Source organism: Cygnus olor, chromosome 7, assembly GCF_009769625.2.
Source record: "Cygnus olor isolate bCygOlo1 chromosome 7, bCygOlo1.pri.v2, whole genome shotgun sequence".
Taxonomy (NCBI): Eukaryota; Metazoa; Chordata; class Aves; order Anseriformes; family Anatidae; genus Cygnus; species Cygnus olor.
Window position 1 is genome coordinate 28702910 of NC_049175.1, and position 12680 is coordinate 28715589.

General features: G+C 47.4%; 1 protein-coding gene across 30 annotated transcripts in view; it reads left to right on the plus strand.

Moving 5' to 3' along the window:
• The window catches only part of TCF7L2 (transcription factor 7 like 2), a 178000-nt gene that overhangs the window by 43084 nt on the left and 122236 nt on the right, over positions 1-12680 (plus strand). The window lies entirely within an intron of this gene.

The window sequence follows — 12680 nt, forward strand, 5'->3', positions numbered from 1 at the left end:
GTTTATGCCATGTCTGTTAGGTCATGCTGTGTATCATGGTGGGGGAGAATAAAAGGTCTGTGCTGTGTTGCTCTGGGGCTCTGAATGTCTGTCTAGGAATTGTAGGGGGAAGGCTCTGCCTCTGCACAAGAGGCTATGGGGCGGGTTTGCTGAGAATATTTAGTGAACGTTAGCAGAATTGGTCAGAAGCGGCCAAGGCTATGGTGTGTTTGTTCTCGGCTCATCTAAATGCCTGCTTTCACTGGGATTTTTTGCGTGTGAAATATATGAGAAATCCCACCTGAACAGAACCGAAGTGGAAATGGCCTCACAGCTGTAATAAGGGATACAGAGAATATCTGTTTGATTTTTGAGATCAGCATCCCTTCCCTTTCACTTTATGAAATCTATATGTTTCTCAGTTTATCGACATCTCTCTCACAAAGGAAAACGTTTTCGTATGTGAGGAAGATACATAATGCCTTCGTCAGCCTTTCTTCCCCCGTTTCCCATGATGATGGTGAGCAGTGCCCAGCGAGCTGCCGGCTGGGGCTGTGCCCATCTTGGGGCTGCCAAGCCTGCCCTGAGCCAGCCCCGTGCCCGCTTCGCACAGGGAGGGTTGGCAGCAGTGTGACTCTGCGAGGTGACAAGACTGCTCCAAACGCAGCGAGAGAGCCTGGGGAAAGGCAGAATAGAGTGATCCCGGCGCTGGTAAGATGCGAGGTTGTTTAGGAATAGCGGTCAAGAATAGAGGGAAGTTTACCAACTGGGACCCACAGCGAAATGAAGAGTGATGGGGCTTGGCTTGAAGGGCTTGGCTAGCGTGCAGTGAGGTTGCCCTGCTAACGTGTCATCTTGGGGATGCTAATACCATATATTAACACGAGCATACTTTAAATAGTCAGTTTGTTCATGAAACTGAGCACTGCTTAATTTATCGTGACTGTCTGTAGGCAAGACAGGACCTAAAATGCTCTCAGCTCAATACCTGATGTGTTGTGTTTGAAGAGGGCAGGACCAGTGATGCTTGTGCCAAATGAACTTTATGGAGCTAGTTGCTGGTTGTTTTGAGAAAGCTACAATCTGAACCTCTGTAGTAACTTTTTAAACAGAATATGATGTTAGGCACTTCCTTACAATGAGAGTTTCATTTAGATATGGAAAACACTTTGGGGCAAAAAAAAAAAGGTGTTGTGAATTTGTTTTGGTCTGGTTCTGTTAAGTGTTATTGTGCAGAGTTTGTAGGGTGCTAGGAAGGGACAAGTAACCAGCTCTGACTGGATTTGCTGTTGTGACACCATGCAGGATGGGTCAGTTTTGTGTTCATACATTTTTTAGTGGCTTGAACTTTGTCAGTAGAGCAGCAAACTATCTGGTCACTCTTTGGAGAGTTTCCACCTTGCAGGCTCTGCCTGTCTGAAGTTGTGCATGCACCTTGCAGAGCAAACAGGGGCCGAAGGTTTAGTACACAGCATTAGCTTTGAAGCAAACCTTTATTTTTCTTCTTCAGGGTTTCGCATCAAGTCACACTCCCTCCTCCTACATTTTCTTCCTTGCCATCTCCCTCTCCTCTTCCAGGTTTCTTATCATCACTGTACAGGCTAGCAGCTTCTTTCAGCCTCCCAGCTAAAGAGGGCTTTGCTACAGCCAAAAAAAAAAAAAAAAAGAAAAAATGAAAAAACAAACAAAACCCCCCCAACTCCCCAAACAACCATCCTGAACCCTAGGTCCTGTCCTGATGCTTGTCTCAGTGTAACCAAGCAGCTCAGTGGCCACAAGATTGCTGAATGGCTGGAAATCGCAGCTATCTTAAGTCTATGGAGGGGCCGTGTATGCAGCTGCATCTAAAATTTTTATCACCACCACTGCAGGTGAAAGGCTTTCATTTGGCTGTGCTGGTCCAGCAAAGTCTATTTTATTTATGTGCTTCCAAGCCCTTAAAACTTCTTTTAGGGTACATCAGTAGGGAGTTAATAGAAACTTTGAAATAGGAAAAATGCCTGTGGGTTAAGCAAAAACCCAGTTGACCAACTTGAACATAAAGCTGGTACTTAGTTGGTAGGTCATTTGCTGCGGGGGAGAGGGAGAGGTGGACTGGTGGACCACAGATAGCATTTCCCATTGGGAAAAGTTGTAAACACAATTAGCAACTCTTAATTTGGGAAGCAGTGTACACATTACTTAGCTTGTGTTTGTATTTTCTCGTAGAAAAGGCTTCTATATCTTACTCCAGTTGGTTGTTGTTTTAATACTAGCTCAGCACATTTATTTGTACATTTGGACTAGATTAGCGTGTATACAAGCTGCTATAAAAATAATAACATTTGGGAAGAGTGAAAATATTTAAGGGTTTACACTCTGTGACTTCCTTAAAAAAGCCCAGGAAACAAAAAACGACTTCCCAGAGAAATTTGAATTGGGGTTAACGTTTCTTCTATTTCAATTTATTTTCAAGAGGAGGTGTTTTTTTTTTTTTTTTAACAAAATGTACTTTCTTAAAGACTAAAATGTCTTAAGCACCAGCATACTGCTCTACCTTGTTTCTGCTAAATGGGATTATAAGGGATTTAATTCTGTGAGAATTTTTGTGTTGCAGGAGGTGACTTTTTACAGCGGTTACGAGCGAGCAGTACATGACACCTCCTCCCGTTCCCAACAGATCTCTCTTCTCTGGCCTGGGTTTTTCTTCGGCGCTAATACCTGAGTGTCTCGGGCATCCTCGATCAGATAGTGTTGGGGGGAGATAGAGACAGGTCAAGAATTAAAGCCCGACTCGAAGATCGGGTAGTTGGAAGCAAATTGCATTGATTTCTGTTTGTGGGTCTGATGGTTTTGAAAGCCACTTGCTGTGCGGCTTTCAAGCTCTTCCTGCCATATGTGCAGTCAATAACTGCGAGGGCCTCTGCCAGCACCTCTCGGGCACTGCGCTAGCACTGCCTTGGAGCACCTGGGTGACTTTAAACATACCGAAACCAGCAGGGCTGCTCAAGCTTTAAAAGTGAGCAGGTGCTTAAGCCCTTTGGTGAACTGGAGACTACAGGCACTGTGCTAGCTCATTTCTGAACATAGAGTAAATCTATTTTTTTTTTTTTTAAATGACTCTCCCTGCCTCCTTTTTCTCCCACTTTCCAGTTTCATCAGTCTTTCTCCTGGCTTTTTCTAGGCGATGTGATTTTTCTGGCACGTTGGCCATGCTGCACGTAGTGTGTAAGAACCACAACTTGAAATGAGGTATAAATAGAAAGGGAGAGTAGCTGCTTGAACTGCCACGGGGTGCAGAGAGCAAACAAACTTCAGGAATTTTGAAGAGCCGTCTAGATTACTATTTGCTTATTTATTTATAGTGTTTTTGTAGAGGGGTTTGGAATTCTTGCTGGTATTAGGGAGATTTAGATGCAGAATTTGAACCTCGGTGATGTCCCCGTGTAAGCCATCATTGCTCACCTCCATTTATCCCGAGGAGGATCTGTTCTGCCAAGATGCCTAATTCATGTGCAGCATCTCTGCAGGTAGGAGGCATACCAGATTTCTTTCAATGTCTCTTTTTCTTCCCACACCAGTTTTGGCAGTCGCTTCTTTGCGTACTCCTTTTATATAGTTCTTTGGCTAATACACAAATAATCCCACTTCTGTTTTTCCCCCTCTCCCCTCCCCAGCTCCCTCTGCGTCCCTCGTGGCTCTAGAGAACTGCCTTGTTTATTGCTGATAGCGTGTTCGATGCCAAGAAATCCTGACTCCTGGTGCATTATCGCGGGGCTGTGACGCAGGGCAGGATCGCGTTCCAGATCTAGGTCTTGTTTATCTTGGATCCCTCTCATGCTGTGGAGCAGCAACTAGTACTTGACTTCTCACACTCCTTCATCGGCTCCATCTTCTGCGCCCAGGATCCTGCCTCCTCCTCCTCCTCATGTGCCTGTCCGTGCTGCTCGCCTTCGCCCGAAACCCCGGGGAGAGGAGGGCTGGGAGGGCGTAGGGGTCTCCTTGCCAGGGAGGAGCTGCACAGAGCTGGTCCTTGGGCATTGCAAACCACAACTGGAGGGTTATTTGTCGCTGGTTGTTTATTTTTTGCTCTAGTTATTTGAATTACCATTTTAAGAGGGGAGGAATTGGTCTAGCACTTAGTGCTGTTTGCAGCAGTACCTGTGGTTGGCAAGTTCAGAGCTCCCCTGCATCCACTGTTCATAATCCTGATCCAAGCTCATTTATCATTTCACATCTCAGAGGTGCTTTTTTTCTTTTTTTCCCCCTCTCCCCCCATTTTTTTCTCTGAATATTGCTTGCCCTGTGCAACAGATGTGGGGATCTGATCCCACTTCCATTGAAGTCAATAGCCAAATTCCTATCGACTTCGTTGAGAGTGAGAGCGAGCCCCTGTCTGGGGAGCAAGGATTAGAGCTAAGTAGGAGTAAGTAAAGTACAATAAAATCAGAATATCCTACTTACTGCTTAATGCCACGAATTCTGTTTTGAAGAATTTCTGTTTTGAATCCCAGGGCTTTCTGTGCTGGTGAATGCCAAGAGCTGAATTCACAGGGGTGGGGAAGAGGAGGAGTTGACAAGCATAAGAGGGTTTTGGTTTCTAGAGTTAGGAGGCACATTGGTAGAAAGGAATGAAAAACAGTCCGTGATTCCTTCGTGACCCTGCAGTAAAAGGACTTCAGCTGATGGATGAGGGGCTTGGTTTGGCAGACATGCTGCACTGGATCCACTTTTGACCGTGTCAACCAAGTGTCACTGTCTAAATCTGGAGCACTGTTGTGTATTATGGGAATATAAATAAACCCAGAAAAAGGCTCAGGAAGGGCACAATGGTAGGACAGCATTTGAAAAAAAATAAAAAATAAAAAAAAATCTCCCCCTTCCTGTCCCCTTCTAAACACATGGCCAAAATTAAAGTTAAAAAAAATCAAACAAAAAAAAAAAAACAAAAAACCAAAAAAAACCACCAACCAAACAGGCTCGGGGAGGAGCAGAGCGGTTTCTTGCTCGATGTTTTGCCTCCCCGGAGGCTCCCAGCTCGGTGCAGTGGCAGGGAGCAAGCGAGGCGCGTGGACTTGGGCCCTGCCGATAGCGGCGCGGCCTTTACCCCGCCCGGGCCCCGCCAGGAAGAGCAGGCCGTATTACCCGCGTTTTACAAGCAGGGAGGGTTTATTTTTCTGTGACTCATGCAGGGTGGCGGGGCAGATGGGGGCAATTCAACGTCTTCCCCGAGGGAGCCCGGGTCCTGTATGGTTTCCCCCCACCCACCCCGTCCCGTGAAGCCTGCGGGCTGGGGGTGCTTCCCTCAGTAGGGCCCAGCTCCTGGCACGCGGCCGCGGTCTCTCCAGGCAGCCTGCAAGGTGCAGCAGCCCCGTGGTGAGGAGAGCAATGGGGGGCTGCAGGTTTTAGGGAGAGACCCGGTGCTGCCAAAAAATGCGGCTGTAGGGGAGCGAGGGGGGGAAAAGCCCCGTTTTTGGGGTCTCGGCCCCAGGGGGACGCGGCGCAGGGGCTGCGCTGTGCCACTTCCTCCTGTCGCCGCTCGGCTGGGATGCTTCAGCTTCCCTCGCTGGCTTTTCCTTTCTTTTTCCCTTCGCTCTCTCTTTTGGCCGGGATTTTAACATATATCACAGGCTGGTAGGCTAAGAGCCTGGGACTTCCCCTCACCACACTCAAAGTCTTTGATCTTTTGCTTTGGAGGTAACATCAAAAGAATGGCTGAGAAAGACAGCCAGCGCTGTGAAGTTCAACGTTCAAGTTAATAGCTTGACTGAAGGTTGTGCTGCATTGCTGGAGCCGGAGTAAACACCGGCGAGCGCGCGCAGCTCCCTGCCAATGGCCCTCGCGCTGCAGCACGGCTTCGTTTGCATCCGCAATTAATCTGGGCCCTAGCGAAGGGCAGGCTTCTCGTTTTGATTTTGTTACTCTTTAGTTCATTTTTTATTTTAATTTCCCCCCCCCCCCCCCCCCCGCACAGACCACGGGAGAAAAAAGGAGCGTGGTGGCTGCTCCGGGGAACGTGTCGGAGCTGCTTGGCTCGGTGTTCCCAGCAGTCGGCCACGGATGCACCCTCGCAGCCCAGTCCTGCAGTTCTTGTGTACTTTGTCATTTCTGGGTTTTTCTTCCTTCTTAAAATGATTAAGCTAACGTCTGTTGGCAAACAATTGCTTTCCCCCTTGGTGGTGTTAATAATAAAAATCATTAACTACGCCCTGTTCAAGCACACAGTGCTTAGTATGGACAGTATGGACATCTCCATGCCAGATACCTGTGTGTGTGTAGATATATATATGTGTGTGTGTGTGTGTATACATATATATATATGTATGAATACAAATATATTTAATTCCCTTCTCAGGTCTGTTTGGTATCTCCTGGTGCATGTGGGTGAATGGCTGACTCTTCTGTCCATTTTTTCCCATTGCCATGTTCTGCTGGCCTCTATTCTGTGTATGTGCTTTGATTTATTTTTATTAATGCACTGTAAATAAGGTGAGGAATTTCATATGATGCTGCACAGCAGTGCACAGCCTGGCCCTTTTCTGCATGGCTTGGAGTGCCGGGTGGAAGCTTGTGGGCAGCGTAGGATGCTCGGGAATGCGTAATAATTTGGCAGTGGTGGTAATGGCATTGGAACCAGAGCTTTTGAGGGACAAATCACTGAAGGCTCCAGCAGACATCAGTGGGGTGACTGGCACTTGTGGGTCGATTGGTCTGTTATAAGTTTAAAGCGTAATTATGCGTAACTGATAGGATATGGGTTTGTCTGCAGCGTGTTTTGGTGCATACATACGTGGGGTGATTGATACGAGTGTTAAACTCTGCAGCAAAATAAAACTGAAGGACTCCATTTGTTTTCAGGCACATTTATATGAGTGAGATGCACCAAGGATACCGTTATTCCCCAGACAGAGGCATTTTCTTCTTAATCCTAGAACAAAGAAGTAGGAGATTCAGATTAGGAGAAAAGTTAATGGCCTTAATAAACTATGGGAGAGAGGAGATTTAAAAATGTTTGGAGAGCAAAAGCATTTTGTCTGATAGGACTCAGACTTCTGTAAATTTACATAGGAAAGAAAAGTCTTACTCACTATATTTTTTGCATTTTTTGACCTTTTGAGCAGAGCTTCGCTGTGGGTCTTAAATCACTCAGCAGTGCAAGGGACGGGATTCACAAAGCAGCAAAGACAATCAGGCACCCAAGTTCTTATGGCTTCTCGGAAAAATCCTGACCCGGGTTCTTTGTACTGTGGAGTGAATTAAAAGCCCTGGAGTGTGTGGGAGTTCAGGACATTCGTGCCCTCTCAAGGAAACGTGGAGTGCTCGGGGGGTGACGACCCCGCTGGGTGAGACTGCAGGGCTCTTTCTGTGAGGACGGTGAGGCGTGTTAATTTTCGAGCCAATTATCATTCAGAAGTGATGGCAAAGCATCCAGTGCCACGGAGTGACAGCCCGTGGTGGGGCTTGCAGGAGCTGCCGGTCTTTTCCTGGACCGACGGGAGAAGCCTTGGGTGCGCGCACTGAGGCCCTTCAGCTGTTTCTTTTCCCCCTCGTTCCCTTCCAGCTCGCTTGCTAAATAATTCTTTCCCCTTTATTTATTTATTTTCTTAAACAAAACGCAGCTCGTTGCTGTGATTAAGCCCATGCACAGTCAGAGGAGTCTTTCCATGCTCCCTGTGATAGCTGCTGCTGGAAAACCTCCCCTGGAGGGGCCGTCTGGGGGAGGGCAGGGCAGTCCGGGTTCGCTCTGCCCCTCAGGTAACATCCTGATCACAATACGTTGCAAATCCCATGTTGCTTATGGGGCGACAGGAGGAAAAGAATAATAATTTTCAGTAGATTAACAGCTATTGTATCATTGCATGTTGCTTAATAAGCCTGATATTACGTGTGAGAGGTAAGCTCCTTAGTGGAAGCAGGGTGCACTGTAATGACCTTTTGTGTGCAGGTCTGTTGAGATGAAAAGTCCCTCCTGAGGTTAGTGGGTTAGCTATTCAGCATGCAAAAACACTGGCTGCAATGTATTGTCCTGTGCAGACGCTCTTCAGTCTATTAATAAGCTCAAAAATCTGTTTAGGAACCTGATTTTTTTTTTTTCCCCCCTCTGTATCCACCTAGGACAAATTTGACTTGGAAATGGAACAGAATTGCTGTGTCGTGACTTTAAAATAAATAAATAAGCCATTGCTATGAAAGGGAGCTCATTGATCCTTTCTGGCTTCATTTATAATTACCCTTGCATGCAGTCATCCTGCCTCATCTGCAAAACCAAAAACACCTCTCAAAACCCCACCAAACAGCCAGCACAGGTCGTTACGCCCTTCCTATCCCCAGTCTCTTGAACCTCAAGAACTTATTGCGGACACTTATATTTTATAAGATTATAAAATGTTGTAAGCTTGGAGCCTTTGCTTTCCCGGCTGTTCAGTAAATACACTGGTGTCTCTTGGATGTGCCCTGAGGCTCTGAAACCTGAGGCCTGCCCACATCTTGAGTTCTACTTTCCTCCTTGCAAAGTGCCTCTGGCTAGTGGAGCTGTCGATTGCAGCCCCTTCCACCCCCCTGCGCTGCTTTTTTTTTTTTATTAAAAAAAAAAAAAAAAGCTTTTTCTTAAGACAGCTGTAACAAACCCCAGCTAGCTCCTGTTTTTATCAGCCGCAGGTAAGGCTAAAACCTAAAATATTAATTTGACCCCTGCGGGTCCAGGACACGCAGCATTTGGGATGTGACACCCCCGATAGGACCAGCTCAGGCCCGGGCAGGACCAACCCCACCGGCCGCCCCGTGCCCAAGCACCAGGGCCGGACCCTTTAGGAGAGCATCCCCTGGGTGAGCGCACTCTTGCACGCTGGCTCCTGGGTGGTCCGGAGCAGGGCTTTGGCCGTCATCTTGCCGGGGCCTTTCCTGGGGATTCCTGCCCGCTCCTCCTGCAGGGGCTTGCTGCACCCCGCGCTTTTCCCCTCCTGCAGAGCACGGGCTGTCCTTGTGCAGCTCCTGGGAGCAGCAGCAAGGGATGCTCCGTGCTGGGGAGAGCCCCCACATCACAGCAGGACGTTTGCTGATTGTGGTGGTGGTAAAACTGTTGTGTTTAATTCTGCACGCACCTGATTGACCATCCTTTGGGGAGACTTCAAGCCAAATATTTCTTTCCTTGGTGCTTTCTGGCTATTTTAAGTGGAAGCTGTTTTCCTAGTACCTGCTAAGTTCCTTTAAATTTCTTTTTTTGCATATTCATCTCTTGAGAGAGAACATAATATACATGAACAGACTTAAGAAACACTCAGTGTTCCCAAACCACGGTCCTTTAAATAAATAAATACAAAAGTTGCCTTGTGGGCCAGCCAGTTCAAAATGCCTGCTCTATATTTAGCAGCAAGAGCAACATTTTAGGCCAGATTTATATGCTCAGGGCTGCTCTGATGACTCCTTTGTTTTAACTTGGGGTCCGTGGCATTACAGCGTGACAAATGCACATGGCGTGAGGCTGGTCGGGTCGGTCTGTCTGTCCGTCTGCGGTGCTGCATCTGCTCCCCCGGGCCGTGGCTGAGATGCTCGCAGGGGATCGGGATCGCAGCCACGCAGCCCTCGCCTCTCTGGTGCAAACCTCGGCCACAACCACAAGGATTTGGTGCAGGGGGCAGAGTCCCTCCGGGACGGGAGCTGTTGTGGAGCAGCTGATGCATTTCTCCCTTGTGCAGGGGCTGCTCAGTCAGCATTTCTACACAGAATTAAAAAAAAATATATTTTCTCTTCTTCCTCCCACCATTTGAGGGGAAAGATGAAGACTCACGCATGTTGCACTTTTACCTATACAGAATAAAATCTGTTTTTGTTTTCTTTTTCTAATCTAGATATGAGCATGATTTTGATTTGCTGCTTTAAAAAAGCGGGTTTATTTATTATTTTTTTTCCCCACCTCCTTTCCCAATTCATTAAAATTGAAATGTTCAGTTTGCACTGGGGCATTGCGCGGTTTGACTTTGTTTCTAGTCACCTGAGCTCAGGGAATGGATGTACTGGTATGGTTGTTTTGACTTAGGAAATTTTTTTCCTTTTAAATAAACAGCACACTTTTCTAGAACTTCCAGTAGTACGCTTTGTATCTCTTTGTCCCTAAAAGATGCCAATTCAACAAAAGTTGCCTATGTTGAATGCATAACATACAGTACTTGAAAATTCAGACCGCATTTCTGAAGGCATGTCACACAGCTATTTGAATTTTACAAGAATTGTACTTATTTCCATCGGAGTGCCTTTTTAGTTGGAAAAAATAATCCACAGTGGTCTCAATTCTGGACCATATTTGTTTAAACGTCTATCTACATCTCCTTTAAGAAAAAATCAAAACAGCGTTTTACTTGTTCTTGAGGAAGAGTTTGTGTGGCTGATGATTCAACGAAGAATATTTTAAAAATACTTCATTTAAATACCATAAATGCGTATTGCATTGTTTTGGTAGTGCTGGAGGAAACCAGAAAATAAATACATGGGGTGGCTGCCCAGGAAAGAGAGGTGACAGCACAGATTTAGTGAATACTTCAGTTGTTTGTTTTCACTTTGATCCCAAATGATTCACTTAGTCCTCTGCCTAAATATATTCTTCCTACCGAAATGGGAGCCAGCTTTCCCTCTGGTCAGGCCGGGAGTCTTTTCTATGGCTAGCTGAGGTGTAGGGGGGTAAAGAAGGTGTTTGCAGGGGTGCATCCCTCCTTCAGCAAGGGTCATGGTGCTTCTCCTAAGGGCAAGAGGACCTTTTATCCCCTCCCAGCCCTTTGTTATGAAGGAATCTGGGGGAATCGGATCGGGGGAAGGTGTGGGCTGCTCTTGAGGGGTTTAGGTTGGATGTGTGGGGTGCGCTGTCCAACAGCGGGCAGGTGGAGGTGGCTAATGGTTGTGTGAGGGTCTGGGGGAAGCAAGGCCTTCAGCTGGTGGTGGATGGTTGAGACATGCAGCTCGTGCTGGAAAGGAGAACGGGTGCGAGCGGCCCTGCTGGCCCCGTGGGCAAGTGCCGTCAAAGGATAAGCAGAGAGAAGGGTTATTGATAGGGGAAGCAACTGGTGCTGGGAGGGAACGTGCGTTTCCCGGCTCTCCAGGAGGGATTTGGAAAGAGCCGTAATCCTGGGTTAGGAGTAATTTGTTACAGCAAGACGATACTTGAGTGGCAGGAGGATGCTGGCGGAGGCGCAAGGCGGCTGCGCTCGGAGGAGTAGCTGGTCTCGCAGAAGGTCAGCCTGACACGAATCCCACCCCAGCCCACAGGTTTTGTTTCTCAGCCAGCGCAATTAGCTCAGGGGACTCTCGACCTTTTTTTACATCTTTCAAAGACATCTCCACGCATCTGAGCTAAAAGATTGCGCTGAGGAATGCGGACCAGGATATGATGCAGTGGAAAGTTTTCCAGTCAGGCCTTCTGAAAAACAAAGTAACCCCAACAGCAACCTTCCCAGCTCCTCCGAGGAGGTCAGAACATTTCTGGTTTTGGTGTTATCTTCAGGACTTTTTCCTGAGGTTGTCTTTAGGTTACATTTTTGTGTTAACTTTTGGGGGTTTGTTTTGAGTTTAAAAAAAAAAAAAAAAAGATATAGACAAAAGTTACCAACCCCGGGGAAGGAGAATTTTGCAAGTTCTTGGTTTTCGCGACAGCCTGAAACCCTTGGAGCCATGTATTCTGCAGTAACCCCTCGTTGCATTGAAGACCTAATCGCATATAGAAACCACAGGGGAGGCGACAGGAAATTCGGTATGAAATTTGCTGGGTTTACTAGAGAGTGGCTCCCGGCAGTTCACCCAGAATTGCTACATCAACAGGAATTTTTGTGGTAGTGATTCGAGTCATGAGTTTCACTTACCCAACATCAGGAGAAAATATGACTCTTTCAGTAAAAGCCCCATTGGGCGACGTTACAGTTAGGAGCAAAGAGCTCAGTTCTCCTGTAGCATCTTTATTCCTGCATCCCAGGGGAGCTGGCAAACCGAATCCCAACTCTCAGTAGCATCGCACCTCTCGGTAGTGCCCTGTGGTGTTTGCAGGTGCTTTGTGGGATTTGAGATGAGAGTTTAGATCGAAGAGGGAATAAAACCTCACCCAGCCAGTCCTGTAGCAGTATCTGAGATGCCCCCTTTGAAGAGGACCGTGGCTTGTGGTGTGCTGCGTGGGGAACCATTCTGCAGCTCCCTCGTCCACGTCTGCTGACTTGTGGTAGCTGTAGGTGCTGAGCGCTCTACAAATCAACCCCCTTGGTTCAGATGTCATAAACTGAGGCTTCTGAACTCAAGTGGCTCCTTACAGAAAGGATGTGACAAATTGCGTGTACTGGATCCTGTGGAAATGTAGCATGGTGCTGCTGTGCTGGTGGCCTCTGCCACAAGGCCAGCCTGCTGCAGCAGCCCTTCCCCACCCTTCTCCTCCTCCTTCATCCCTTTGCACCACAAGAAACCAAAGTAGACTTCCCCTTCCACCAAACAGGAAGCACTTTGGAGAACAGATTGGGAAGCTGGGGAACTCTAGTGATGGTAACAAATGAGGACAGGAGGTAGCACTGGCCCTGTGTACACTTAGGCACAGATAGCTGTCTGCCCGTCAGTTTTATTTCACACACGCGTGGGCTCACTGGAAGATGGTACCAGCTCAGCAGCCATTTTGCGTCCTGGTCACATCGAGGTGACTTTGGTGATGGGTGACACCAGAGGAGCCTGGTTAACGCTTCCCATAATTTGGAAACGTG